The sequence below is a fragment of the Corvus brachyrhynchos genome, unplaced genomic scaffold (assembly GCF_000691975.1).
Source record: "Corvus brachyrhynchos isolate BGI_N302 unplaced genomic scaffold, ASM69197v1 scaffold307, whole genome shotgun sequence".
In the NCBI taxonomy this organism is placed as follows: domain Eukaryota; kingdom Metazoa; phylum Chordata; class Aves; order Passeriformes; family Corvidae; genus Corvus; species Corvus brachyrhynchos.
Window position 1 is genome coordinate 616,427 of NW_008239288.1, and position 13,259 is coordinate 629,685.

The 13,259-nt window shown below is 43.9% G+C and overlaps 1 protein-coding gene across 1 annotated transcript in view; it reads right to left on the reverse strand.

Moving 5' to 3' along the window:
* Positions 1 to 5,095, reverse strand: part of KIAA1324L (KIAA1324 like) — a 47,055-nt gene extending 41,960 nt beyond the window's left edge. Inside the window, exon 1 of the mRNA XM_008638362.2 lies at positions 4,975 to 5,095. The gene's annotated coding sequence lies outside the window, so the exon portion shown is untranslated. The remainder of the gene's footprint in view (positions 1 to 4,974) is intronic.
* Between the last annotated feature and the right edge of the window lie 8,164 nt (positions 5,096 to 13,259).

The following is a 13,259-nucleotide window of genomic DNA, read 5'->3' on the forward strand; positions in this document are numbered from 1 at the left end:
GGAAGGAAGGAGGAAGGAAGGAAGGAATTCGGAAGGAAGGAATTCGGAAGGAAGGAATTCGGAATTCGGAAGGAAGGAAGGAAGGAAGGAAGGAAGGAAGGAAGGAAGGAAGGAATTCGGAAGGAAGGAATTCGGAATTCGGAAGGAAGGAAGGAAGGAAGGAAGGAAGGAAGGAAGGAAGGCAGGCTCCGAATTCAGACTCTTGAGTGTAAAACATGCAGCATATGGTCAGGCTGGCAGAAGAGCCTGATGGTGGCCACAGAAACAGACTGCAGTGCAGTGTCAGCATGAGGACGATGCCAAGTGCTGCTCCCACTGTCAAATCCCAAAAAGTCCCCATTAGACACTGCCTACAGCCCCACACCAAAACAAAGAGCTCCCAGAGATAACAGCCATAAAGGGGTGCAGGCAAGGGCTTAGCCCTAAAGCAAACTGCTCCCTTGGACTGCCATCAATATTTTCTATTTAAAACCCCAAGCAACTGCCCTGATGGCAGTGATCCTTATCAGCTAAATTCCTTTCCTGCTATCAGACTCATGAAGGGATCAGAGGGAGATCTGTGGTAATTAAAAATGAAGGAGATCAAATTAGTAAAGCACATTCCCAACTGTCAGGAGTGATTCAGAGGTCTGGATTCTGCTGAGGGAAGCTCTCTGTCTGCCACCTCCACCTCCATGTATGTACCCTACCTCCAAAACAGTATTGGGAAAACGCCTGGAGGGGACATCTTAAACGGGAAGCAGAGGAGAGACAGAGTAGGTCTAGGAGTAATAAATATTGCCTTTTTCCTAGCCAAGATCTTTCTGGACTTTGAATGCATCTCTTCACAGGAACCCTTGCAACCGTAATGTGACAGCATTAAAAATGTGACTCAGCTCTGAACAAACAGAAACCTGAGAGGTGTCCAAGCAGTCTGGTTTGGCCATGCCATGGCCTGTCCAGAGGTAGCCCAGCCCCACAGGGTGACCACTGAAGTACCACACCATGCTGAATGGGAAAACACAGGCTGCAGGGTCTGAAAGTGGTGATGACTACAGCCCCATATGGCAAGGAGAACAGAAAAAATAGAGAGGAGTGAAATACAGAACAGGACACATGGTCCCAGTGCCTTGCAACTGAAGAGCTGCTACTGCAGCTTCCCTCACATATCTGGGTCACTGCACAGCAGGACCTCCTACAGCACCACAAAAACCTCTCCTGCGAGCCTCCTTCCTCCTTCCCACCTACCACCTACATGGGAGAGGTGTGGAGGGCAGGAGGGTAACAGGAGGGAAGGTGGATCATTGTGCTGCTCGTGCTTGTGGCAAGAAGAAGGTGAAAAAACCCTTCTAATAACCAGGTCGTAAAGTAGTCAAAACATGACAGCCCTTTCTACTATGAACCCCACGACTATTTCTCAAAGGACACTCTCCTCTCTGCAGGTGAACTTTGCTGATTAAGTTTCTGAAGACTCAAAAACAGGGTAGAATCCTGGCAGGTTTCGGAGCCTACAGCAGTTCTAGGGAATGTTGGGGCTGTGCTCAGCAGGACACAGTCAGTTGTGATTTGCAGGTCGCTGTGTGCTTCAAAATGCAGCAAAGCACAGAGATATCCAACCTAATTTTAAATGGGTTCATTCAAACGAAAAGCAGTAAAACACAGCATCCTGAAAACGAGCACATCTCAAGATACCAACTGAGCTCTGGTGCAACAGTTCAATTGCTCCAGACATGGGAAGCACCTGAGCTAACACATTTTTAGCAATCTCAAGTGTCTTTCCATTCCACTGGAGGCCACAGCCTAGACGTACTTACAGAGCAGGAGACATTTAACATATTGTTATACCATCTTTCAAATTCCTAGTTCAGGCACAATTTAAAGAGAATGACTGCTGAGCATTTGGAAGAAGGAGAGGTTGTCACAGTATTCTCAGGATTCAAAATTAATGACAGCCTGCACGTCACTTCTGTTTTCAGGGAGCAGGAAAGATCAGTGGCAGATATTCTCAAGCAGCAGCATTTCTGAGTAGATGAAAACAGCTGCAAACTTTGCAAAGTCCGCAGTGACAGCAGATGTGTTCCAAAAAACCTCACTTTCTCATACAGATTCCCCCATATCCATTGTGTCCACTGAGGGCTCTACAATCTCAAGGAGACAAAAAAGCCCTAAGAGCTCATGCTGCTTTACAACTGCAACTGCTATACAAGTGCAACTCTCTCTTAAGACCAGAGACATGGTTGGCCGCAGTGTATCTCAGGACTAACAGATGCTGAACAAAACTTCTGAAGATAACCGACCTCTCAAGCTAGAACTCATCCTACCCAGACTGATTTTACTGTAGGCCCTGATTCTGCAGGTTGAAGGACCAAAGAAAGACCCAAGGAGACTCCAGGATTCTACCAAATGCCAAAATGCCGGTGTGATATGTCCTGGCACAGGGTAAGTCCTCTGAGACGTAAGAGAATCTGAATAAATTTCAGAATGCCCAGAAAGACTCACCTCAGAGGATATGGCATAGTTCTGGCATTTCTTGATAGATCTTGGGATAAAATAGCACCAGGCCTAAGAGAGAAGGAAGGCATCTCAAGGAGCCATCAATGTGAGTTGTGTGCAACCCCTGGCCAAGCCTGAAGCACAAATCCCACTCTGCACACAATCCACCAAGAACGTGAGTTGTAGACGCCTCAGATACAGAACTTTTTGTTTTCCTTAGGGTGCAGAAATGCATGCTTTTAGTGTAAGATGTCTTTGGTCCAGCTGCTGTGCTGTCAGATGAGACAGAAGCCACCAGCTTAGAGAATATGACAAGACAGTAAGGAGATATTTGTCAGCATTTTCAACACATCATCAACAACAGACCCCCATGTGCAAACTCTAGAGATTTGCAGGGCAGTCAGTTTTCAAAAGCTGCCTCTCCCAGTTTATCCCACCCACTGGAGAATGGACTGTCAGCCAAACTCTACTCTGGTTAAAATATTTTACAGTAAAAACCACCACATTAGCCAAGCTGAATGGGAGAAGGGTTCCCTGCACATTTCTGCAGTGACTGACTGCTGTTGACAGATTCATGTTTTCAGGCTGAAAGATTGGTTGTTCTTTCAGCAAAAGGTGAAAGACTAAGAGATAAGAAACCTAAAATTACTTTTGTCATCAGAACATAGCCAGACAGCTCCTGAAGCCAGTTAATTTACTATACACAGAAAAAAACTGCAGAACTCCAAGAGCCCAGGGAGATGAGATCTGAGGGCTTCAGTAAAAAAGCCAAATATCTGATTGCTTCTCAAACCAGATGAACTGTCATGGGATTTAACAGCAACATTACAAGAAGGAGATGAGTCTTCCAGTATATTTAACAGAATCCTGTATTTTAGTGTATAATATCAGAGCCCATCTGCTGGGAAAAGTTTTCACCTTGTCTCGCAGAGGCCAGATACTGAGAAGCCAGAGATTCATCTATTGTTATAAACCAGCTGAATTCTCATTGTAAGTGATTTAAAGACCAGAAACAGGCACAAATAATAGAAAATGAAGAGGGAAGTGAACCATTTGTTGAAATCTATAGCAGAAAGTTGAGGATAGTGTAATGTTGCTGGACCTTAAGCCATTTATCACAAGATTTAAGAAGAAATAATGTATGTCAGAAAAAACGAGTTATACCTATGTACTCCAAGGTACACCAAAAGTGGTTGTGCAGCAGAAGAAATAAAACTATCTGCTCCTTTATAGTGCAGGTAGCAAAAAGTGATAGGCTTGAAGTATAACAACGGAGATTCAACAGCAGAAAAATCTTTAACAGGAGGGAAAATGAAAAGGACAAAATATATGAGCAAATAGCTGGAGAGCTTCTGGGCTCTTCATCACTAGAGTGCCTGAAAACAGTCCAGCCAAACATCAGCCATGAATGACAGTCATCTCTACTACAGCTATTTGGGCTGGAGGATGAATTATGGGATCACCTGAGATGCTTCTCAGGTCTGTATTTCTGTAACTGTAAAAAGCACCTCGTAAGGATATACAGAGATTCCAGATTTAAAACCTTGGAAACTAAACCCAAATACCAGGAATGACACATTGACAAATGACGCTTGCAAGCAGTCAGAAACCTTCCAGTGATCAACACTGCTACAGAAAACATTTATGTACCTCACACTGGAACATAAAGAAATGAAAATAAACCTTTAGAGAAGGAGAGTCAGGAGTGAGTAAATCTCACCTCTTCTACAATAGAACTGCAAAAATGTTGCCATTGTTCATCCTATTTGTCAGATACAATAATTTATACCCCCTGGTATAAATTACCGCTAGCATCTTTTGTGGAGAGAATTGCTAGAGCAAGGAAGTGTGATGGGAAAGAGCATTCAAACTGGGAAGCTACAAAGCAGTGAGGGATGTGTTTGCAGAGCAGCAGTTCGTTTATATGCCAGATGCAAAGAAGTGTTTCAACATTTAAAAAAAATGGAGAACCAAGTGATATGAAAACACTCCAAATTGTTAAAAAAACAAATGCATAAATAAATAAAATGCAGGAGCTTCGTCATAAAAATAACTCAGGCAAGTAAGACATTTACCATTCCTTATACATTCAGCTTATGAATTAGCTAAATAATGGAAGTAATGAGAATCTGGACACTATGCAAATATAGTTTGACCACTCCTGGGCACCATTTGGGCAAGTACAGCTACAAATGAACTGGAGAGCTGCAGAACTGGGGAGCAGGGCAGCTCAAGACAAGCAACCATACCTCTTCAGGAGTGCTGTCATAGATGTGCCTTGTCTGTGAATCAGCATAAAAGGCTACCTGTAACAGACCGTGACTTGCACAGATACACTGCAAAGACAATCCCTGCTCCACATCTCCAGGAGACAAAGTCGGATTGGAGGGGAAGGACAACTCAAGGAAACTCGGGACATCAGTGGCAGACCTTAGAAGCCCTACAAAGGTAAATAGCACAAAAAGCAGGTAACAGTCTGTAAAATGAAAAGTCACAACATACTGCATTCCTTCCCTTTCACGGGGTCAGGTAGTCCAGAGCACTCCACTGACGGATTCGGGACAGCCACCCTCCATCTGGAGCCACTGCTGTCGCACTCTGTGTACTCGAAGTGGTAATCTGTCTGCAAGCAATTACAAAGAGTTTCAGTTTCATCATAACATTTGCATATTAAGCTCATTAATCAAGACTGGGATTAGCAAACTCAGTTGTAATTAAACCAGAGAGGAAGTAGCTGGCGTGGAACATACTGTGCAGCTTTGATGATTGCCATGTATCATCACAAAGCAAGCACAGCACTCATCAGAAGCTGTGCAGCACAAATGCTAGGGCAGAAGTTGGGATTTGCAAAAGCACTTGATAGACAGGATGCAGATTCCACTAGAATTTTTTTCCCTGTCTCTTAGAGCAGGATTGATCAAAAATTTCTGTCCATCACAGTAGCTGATCTACAGCAGCCAGCAAGGCTTCCTCTTTGATCAATGGAGCAAGCCATACTCAAGAGCATGAGTCATGCCATGATAGGCTGGATGTCTAAGACGGATGGGATGATTCCTTCTGCAAGTGCCTTTCCCTCTGACAATTTCAGAGGAATCCCAGGCAAATTAGGGCAGATAAACCCAGTACTGGGATACCTCTGAAAATGTCACCCAGGGTCAGCTCTGAGGAGTACCTCAACGCAGAACGATGGTGTTAGGGGAGATCAGTGCCATGGTCTCTGTGGCTGAGATAAGCCCTGGGAAGACTCAGTGAAAAACAGTTAAGAAACTTCCTAGCATTAGCTAGGAAAGAATATTAGCTATTCATCTTATTAGTAGTATTGACTCAGATCCCACATAAAATCTAGACTCACATTTAATTACATTTTTAGTTTTGAGTTTATAGCTCTGTTTTCAAATTCAGAGCCCAGAAGTTTATGATTAAAATAAACCTCAGCAACATCTCATTCTTCAACCAGTTTGGTACCAAGAGAGAGTTGGGGTGGAGCTGGCAGAAACAGTGAATGACTTTCGTAAGAGGGAACAGACCTGTGTTCAAATGACACGTCCTGGCAAGCTCCTCAAAATGGCTCCACATGGGCAAGGCCACCTCCAGCTCCCTCTGCAGTAATCAAGGTAAAACACTGGCCATGTGCCTATTTTAGACACCTGTTGCAGAGGGGACAAGGAGATAACCCATCCTAGAAACACTTCTTTCTCCCCACTGGCTACAGAGGGAAACTAGCCACTTAATTTGGATGGAGTCTTCTCCATTTCCTTAGGGGAACCCCACCTTCATTACTGCACATCCCTTCATGGCCCATAAAAATAACACAAAAATTCATGGGGCCAAGGAAAATTTAGCCACAGGCTCGATGTTTCTGAACATCATTTTGGGGCAGCCTGGTGTGGTGATCCATAGAGTCCGGTTGGCTCCTTTTAATTTATCTGTCTTCTCCTGGTAGGACTGGCCATGAAACAAGGAGGGAAGGCAGTGGCCTTGTCTGCAGCCCAAGGCACAAGCCCAAGATCTCTTTAGTTGGTGCAGCTCACTCTCACTACAGCAAACCCCAAGCAAGAGGCAGCAGAAATCTGCCTTCCTGCCATGACTGCAGACATCAGGCCCTACCCTCTGCTACCCCAGGAGGAGCTACTCTGTGCACACAGGGATTATTTTGGAGACAATCTTTCCCTGTTCCTTCCCTTGCAGTTGACATTGTACATGATGGAGCAGAAGAAGGGGGATCAGCTGCGTAAGAGTTGATCCATGCTGGCTCTGATAATAGATTAGTTAATTCCTGCAAATATTCAGCTGACTCACACGGAGAAGACTTGAAATTCTCATTTACAATGAGAATTTACTAAAACAAACAATACCAAGTTTAATACTTCTCCTACTGTTACCATAGCTCTCCAGAGATACTCAGATGTTAATAAAGTTCTACCTAAACATCATTAAAGCCTTTGCTATTTTGCATCCAGGTGCAAATAATAATCTGATTTCTCTGGAATTAATATTTTCAAAGCTCAATAATTATCTTTGTAGCTCAATCAATGGTTTAGAAACCTAACTCACAGCACAGTGACAAGGAAAACTATTTGTCTCAAAAAAACTAAACCCAGATCAACACATGAAATATGATATAACACACTCCCAACTCTACAAATATACTCAAATATAATATGTATTTTCCCCCTTTCATCTAATTATGCAATCTTTCAGGAATGCATTAAAAAAAAAAGTCCTGAATCTTGGTATGAAATCTGCCTACAAGGTGACCAGAATACATAAATGTAATAGATCCATCTCCTAGTTCATATGACATAAGAAAAAATTAATCTATTAAATTAAATATGCAAGACTGGAGTGAAGCAGAGAAAAGGATATTGAAGCACTCTGATGCACTTTCAGATCCATTTCCTATTTAGTATCAGGTCAAAAAATTACAGACAGCAGTTTGGTGTCAACAATCCAGGCTGCTCTCATAGCCACCCTCTCAAAGCACACTTCAGTGATGTTGAGCCAGCAGTGTAATTCCTCTGCAGCCAAATTGGGTCCCAGAAGTGAGGCAGCTGTGAGGGACACATCATGCAGTGCATAAACACCCCCTCTAATGGTTGGATAGCTGTCAACTATCAACAGGGATTCAAAATTCAGGACAGCAACAAAAATTATAAAGAATACAAGGCTTCTGTTCTTCTTCCATGTTCAGGCACATGAGTCAAGTTTCCATTCCTCCATGGAAACCTCTCCAGCTTTAACCATTCAGATGAGGTTTCTGGAGAGATGGACATAACACATGTCCTTCCCTCTGACCACCCCATCCCTGTGTGCAACAGTGTCCACAGAGGAGTCACAAGACTCACAAAGTTTGTACAGCAGAACAAGAGTTCTCTGTGGTCTCTTTCAATTACTTTTCCCTGTACTGTGCTCAGTTCCCTTGTGGAAGTGTGGTTGGGGTGGGGTTTTTTGTTTGCTTGTTTTCTATCTGACTTTCAATTCAGCTTTATGTCTGAAGACACCTCTGTGGACATGGCTGTTAATCTGATAAGTGACAGTATTGAAGACTCTTCGAATTAACTTTTGCCTTTGGTCATATACCCATACATACACAAAAATCTCTGCCAGCTACCAATGCTACTGTCTTAGAATCAGAGAACCACAGAATCACAGAATGGTCTATGTTAGAAGGAACCTAAAGATCATCTAGTTCCAACCCTCCTGCAAAGAATCTGCAAAAAAAAAAATTCCCCAGAGAAACTGTAGATGCCCCATCCATGGAAGTGTTCCAGACCAGGTTGGATGGGGCTTTGAGCAACCTGGGACAGTGGAAGATGTCCCTGCTCATGGCACAGGGTTTGGCATGAGCTCTTTAAGGTCCCTTCCCAACACAAACCATTCTGTGATTCTATGATTCTATGAAACAAATACTGAGGGCCCCGCTGTATCCATCTTTTGTAACCAGAATAATTTGTGCTGCATCACAGGCACAGCAGCAGCTCACAACTTCAACTTTAAATTAACTGCTGTGGCTACTTATGGTGGGTGAATGTAACTACAGGGAGCTGTGGTTCAGCTACATGATCCAGCATCTCAAGCTGGTTTAGCAGCCATGGTGATGCCCTCAGCCCCCAGCATAGCTCAGAGGTCCATCCCTATGAGCTGGAAGCACACCTTGGCTGCAGCACCCACACCTTTCATTACACACAGTGTTTCAGGCACGGAAATTGCCCATTAATGCTGCTTACCAGGCACAGTGCTTCTAATCTGCCTCAGGAATTTGAACTTTCAAATATAGAAGGCTGACCGTGGAGCCTCCCCAGCACCATGGGACACTCACACCACCTTTGTTTCTCATGGAAAAATGCTACTGCATTATGTTGGGATTTCTTCACAGAATCACAGAACAGCTTGGGTTGAAAGGAACATTAAAGATTGTCTACTTCCAACCCCATGACAGAAAAATTTCTTCACCCACCAGTTCTCTGAAATGAATTTCATGGCAAATCCATTGCCAGATGTTATCTGTTGCCAGCTACTACTCTGGCTCTGCTTTCAATGTTTTTTCCCACTATCATCAACTCATATAGTATCTTTACATTTGGCCACAACCCTGTTTTAATTTTAACTGTAATTCTGACTCTGTTTTATTACTTTTCTGCTCTTAGCCTTCATCTTCTAAATATGTCCCTCCCTCAGTTCAGCTATAATTTCCTACAGAATTTCTTATTTATTGATCATAATTCCTAGGGTTTGGAAAAACTGGTTTGAATTTCAGACCCAAAAAGTAACTTTCCATTGGAAAGTGTCTCTCAAGAAAAAATTAACAACATCCACATAGGGTTAAACTTGGAAAACATGCAATTTTCTAAATGGAAAATTGTTGCAGTGCATGTGGCAGGGGCCACAGCAGCAGAGCATTCAGAGAACTGGCAGACAGGCCTCCAGAACACAGAGCTCTGACTCTCACACCGCGGTTATGGCGAGTTCCCACGTTCCTAGAGGTTCTTAGTTTACGTGTTTTAAGTTTATTGGTTCAGGAGTTCTCCACCCAGTTTTATGTATAAATTCATGTTTATGTATTTCCCCTAGTTGCTTATGTTTTAGTTCTGGAAAGTTCTCCCTTCTTCGATGTCCCATTGGTTGGTTTATGTAATTCCCTCCCCTAGGTTATCCCCATTGGTTATTCCCCTGTTGTCTCCTCCTCCTCAGTCAATCCCCATTGGTTGTTTCCCTTTGTTCCACCCCCGCATAAAATGCTGCGCTGTCCCCTTTTTCCTGGTCTTTGGCCCTGGACCCTCCACTGGCAGTAAACCAGCTGGAACCTACAGAGAGACCCCTCTCTCATCCTTTGCCTCTGCCAACACTTTTAGACCACCTTTGTTTGGGGCTCGCTCCTTGCAAAGGAGCCAGCTTTCCCTGCTTGCTGCAGCTGACAGCTTTCCTTGCAGGCTGCAGTCGACCCCTGCCTGCAGCAGCAGAAGCCAAGTATGTCTGCAGCTGGATGCTGTGCTGCCCCAACAGTGTCAGAAAATTGGGGCTGTTCCAAGAAACTGCTCAGGATCAATGTGTAGTCCTCAGCATTAAATTTCAAATGAAAGGTTAATGGTAACCTGAAAAATGCTACCAGAAATAGGCATCTGCGTTACCTGCGTTTGGTTTGCCCTGTGCTGAATTCTGCTTTATTGTTCTTGGAGAATTAGTGAAATCACATCTGCAGTACCATGGAAAACTGTAATGAGAAACTCTGTGACCTACACATGCTCTCTTGGAAGCACACCATGCCCAAGAATAAGCCCTTGTGTGTGCACATGATGGCAAAGAGATGGTGCACCGGTCACAGCTCTGCCAGGGGTACGAAAACACAACAGAGTTTTTCCAGAGTCCTATGCTCAAAACACATCAATATGGGATTGATGCTGTGGGCCTGGCACCCTCGCACACACGCTGTGCAAAGCTCCAGCAGCGGTCTCCTGGGTCCCTGGGACCTCTGCCCTCGCCCCAGCCAACCACGAGCTCGCTGAGCAACACTTCAGCAAGGTGTGTCCCACCCTGTGTCCCCTGCAGCTCCCTTCGCATACAATTCTCGTCTTCATTTAAAGTGATATCAAGGGGCCCCCCTTGCCCAGCTCCCCGGACACCGTGAATGTAACATTAGATGTTTCCAGACCTCTACATCTGAACTAGATATCTTACAATCCTCCACAACAGTTGACTGACACAGGCATTTCCAGGGCACAGAGCCTCTGTCTTAAAGTAAATGCCTATTTCAGGGCATTTCTGAAACTCTACAAGTATTGTTTTCCTCTTCACTGACTGGAGAGCCTTCTTCCAGACAACGCCCGCAGCAATGAGCTTTCTCCATGACAAAGAGCAACACCCTCTTCAATGCCTTTCCTATTTTTCTGCACCAATTTTTTCATTCCTGCCTTTGACATACATGGGATGCCTTGCACTCCTTCCACTTAATTAGAATTGAAGAGCAGAGAGGGCACAAGCCCTCACAACCAGTGCCCAATGCACTGAACACTCAGTCTGGGCAGAAAACACTGGATGAAGCCCAGGAGCAATGAGCATTTACCATATCTGTTATGAAACACAATAGCAAAAGGCTCCTGCAGTTTAACAGTTTGCTTTACTCCTGTTGTTTTCCAACCACAGACATCACTGAGGCAAACTAAAAAAAAAAAAAGAAAAAAACTCTTCTCTGCTACCTGCCCAGTATTGCTAACCAACAACTCTCCAGAGGTCTGACACTTACTCCTTCCCTGAACGTGGACTTCTTGTTCCACTGGTGCTTTTGCTTAACCCGATTAACTGCACACAATGCTATTAAAAGATACTGCTTGCCAAAAGGGGCATCCATAATCTTTACAGACTTCTGTGCTGTCTATATTTACATGTAAAATAGGGATTAGCTGTGTATTTATTAAAAAAAAAAACAAAAACAACCCTCATCACAAATAAAAGCCTCTTTTAAGGAAAGAATGACTACGGGCAGAGATAAGAAGGGAATCCAGCCTCACTGAGCACTACTGTTATTCCCCTCAGACTCATCTCAGTGAAAATGAGTCAACATTTTCACTTCCCTGCTACACCAAGAAATGTCACCCCAAAAGACAGCAGATGCAGGGACAAGGCATTCTCCCTGCGTGACTGTTTCCCATGTCTGGCTTCCATAGCATTAGCACACTCAGGGACTATGCTTTCAACACTTTGAAACTACTCCAGAGCTTTCAAGGCCTGCTTATCAGTCACTTCTAATTCAGGCTTTGGAAAGGAGAAGCAAGTTCCCATTTCTTGTTAGTTTTGAGCTTCTATCCCTTCCTCCTCTTTTACCACACTCATTATTTGTAATTATATCTGAAATATCCCTGCTGCCCCTCTGTGCTCCTATCACAGCAGCCCATGAGGGAGCAGCAGACCCTTGTGTCAGCAGGGCTGTCACATCACTCCTCCAGACCTAATGCCCAGCTCTACACTTCTCCCCAACATGAGCGTGTTCCTCTTTAATCTCCTTTGAAATTACATATATCAGTGATTTTCAGCTGAAAACTTGAGCCAAACTTTCAACTATTCCTAAATCCCCAAATTCCTGAAGACATTTACGTGTATTCTGCCACTTTTCTCTTTTCTGGACCCCTAATTCATTTGAGGGTTTTTTGGCAGTAAGAATCCCATCCCTAATTGCATTACATAGAACTTCACAAGGCAGCTGCATATATTCAGACTTTCTGAAAATCAGCCTATTTGCATCTTGAATCTAATTCAAGCACCAGGTTTCAACCACCAGAAGCTGAGTTTGGAACACTGCCAAAGCCATCTGGAAATTAAAGATGAACTGAAGAGGTTTACTGAATGAAAGCCAGAATTCAGCAAAAATATATCATCAATATTTGCAAGGAATCAGAATAAATCACATTTTACTAAGTATTTATATAACCTATTTAAATGTAAACCAGAATTCTAACCCAAATGTGTTAGAATAAATGTCCAGAGCTAGGCCAGTGAGCAGAGTGACCTGCAGTGGACAGATGCCTGCAGAATGATGGGTGAAGTTCAGAGAGCCACGAGAAGCTCTGTCAGCAGGAGGAAGACAGAGACAACTCTTAGCAATGTTTGCAAACAACAACTGATAAAAAAGCGTTTGGATGAATATTGTGTCCCACTGGAAATGAAAAAGGCACTGAGTTCTCACACTAACCAGGTCAAAGGACTTCCTTTGCTGTTGGTCAGCCTGCTGCAGCATGGGATGCTGACCACCAGAGAGATAACCAGGAGGTAGTTCCAGCACATCCCAGATGTTCAGAGTAGGACACATGAACTGCATCTGTTTCTCCCTCCATACCTGCTGAGTTTGTATAGACTCGCTTCCACACAAATATCTGAGGTTAGGTGGGACAATCCTTGCTGTTCCTTCCTGCTGCACCCAGCAGTGACCTGCTGGGCTGCAACTGACATTTTGAATGTGTTGGTGCAGCCTCTGAACAGCTTCCAGTCCCCCTCTCAACTAAGCCTCCCAGAGATGCTTGTCATAGAAGTCATGTCCTATTTCTATAGCAGGGTTATAAATTAAGAGATTGCAGGGCTAGAAGGGCATTTCAGAAGCCATTTAGTCCATCTTCTTACCCCCCACACCTAAACCATTCCTGACAGAACTTTGCCTAACCTTTTAGAAACCTCCCAGTGGCAGATACTACACAGTTCTGCAGGGTGAGGCTCATGGTTATTGGCTCGATAAAATGATGCTAATGTACTCAGACCATTCATCAGGCAGCTAATGAAGCAGATATCATCTGCAAGGAAGC